Source organism: Pezoporus flaviventris, unplaced genomic scaffold (genome assembly GCF_033815535.1).
Source record: "Pezoporus flaviventris isolate CSIRO_AGI_PZ_B2104156 unplaced genomic scaffold, CSIRO_AGI_Pfla_v1 ptg000105l, whole genome shotgun sequence".
Taxonomy (NCBI): domain Eukaryota; kingdom Metazoa; phylum Chordata; class Aves; order Psittaciformes; family Psittacidae; genus Pezoporus; species Pezoporus flaviventris.
This window is the reverse complement of record NW_026892653.1, coordinates 1,443,217-1,444,850: the sequence shown is the minus strand read 5'-3', so window position 1 is coordinate 1,444,850 and position 1,634 is coordinate 1,443,217.

Genomic DNA, 1,634 nt, shown 5'->3' with positions numbered 1-1,634 from the left:
TCTGAAAAGGCTGTGACAGATGAGAGAAGGGATGATTTAACAGCCATAAATCCAGCCAGCTTAGAGGTGTTTTTACAACCAAACCCATCTTGAATCCCCTCTGTTATGAATACTTATCACTCCCAGACACTACTACAATGGAAATATTTTTAACAGCTTTAATAGAGATGCAATAAAACCCCCCGGAGCCCAGCAAGCAAATGTCCTTTTTATCCCTCAAGGGAAGGAGAAGGGGGATGAGAGCCATTTGCTGTGCTCAGGCTCGAAGGATCAGAGCTGGAGCAGCCACCACTAGCCCTTGTGTTTAATGGATGGGTGGCATCAGCCGAGATCTGTATCAGCTTTCCTAAAGCTGCTGCAGGGAGGGTGTAATTAATACCTTGTAGGGAGGGAGGAACGGGGGGAACAGACTGTGCCCATGATGTGCAGCCCCTTCCACCCCTCTAGAGCTGTTCTTACCTCTGTCACGCCTCCTCCTGCAGTTACTCAAGTCACATCTGGTCTAATTCATCCTGGGGGGTTCAAAATGGGGCTGGTTTCAGCTCAAAGACCCTCCTGGGTTGATGCCACCCCTCTCTGCTGTTAATGCACCTCATTTCTCATGCACTGAAGGCTAAACAGGCTCAATGACCATCACCCAAAAGCAGGATAAGGGCTCTGCGCACTGGCACTTTGAGGAGGCCAGGAGGCATCCCAGCTCAGGGTTAAGAAGCCAAGGATCTCACTCCCTCTTGCTAGATGAGCTGCCCCTATGGCCTCTCTATACCCTTCTGCACATACAGGCTGCACCCAGCCAGCAGAGTCAGTGGCTGAGAGATGCCAGGGTTGCATCCACTGCAAAGGGCACCTGGTGCTGAGCAAATTCCTAATGAATAAGCTCCCCCTTTCTTATACACACAAACTTATCAGGCATAGCAAGGCAATAAGCAATTCATGGGATGGAGGGAACAAAAGCGCTTCCAGGGCAAGTGGCTTCTGGTTTTCTATAGCTGGAAAACCCCAGGTTAAACATGCAAGCACAAGCTTCAGGGATGATGGGTTTCCCTCCTGCAATGGTGAATCCATGGAGTGCTTCAAGGAGGAAAACCAGAAGGAGCAGGGCAAGCTCTTTCCTAAGAGAAAGATGTCCATGAAACCTTGTTCTTGGGCTATTGAGAGAGACACCAGCATGACAGGGAACAGGCTCAGATTGACCATAGGGAGACAACAGCAGACGTGGTCTCCAAAGCCTGTGTGGAGGATGACGCTTCCAGCCCATTAATCTAAGGGAACATCTTCTTTTTTAATAAGATAACAGTGAGTAATTGATTTTTAAATACACTGAAATCGAATGTCCTGAGGCAAGAGCAGGATCCCAGCTCCATCGTCACATCAGCAGTGAGTGGCAGGGATTGAGAGCACAGGGGAAAAGGAAACAAACCTTAAAGCTCCTTCATGTGCCTTGCTGGCCCCGGGGCAAACATGAAGGTTTCTTTTAGTGGTGCATCAATCCTCCTCTATTAAATACTAGGTCATCAAAAGGGAGAAGCCGGTGAGGGCGGAGCTGGGGAAGGCACCAGGGACCATGGAGGCCGAGCAGGCAGCATGGGGAAGATCCATCTGATTAAAACACACGAGAGCTGAGTGAAAAAGTC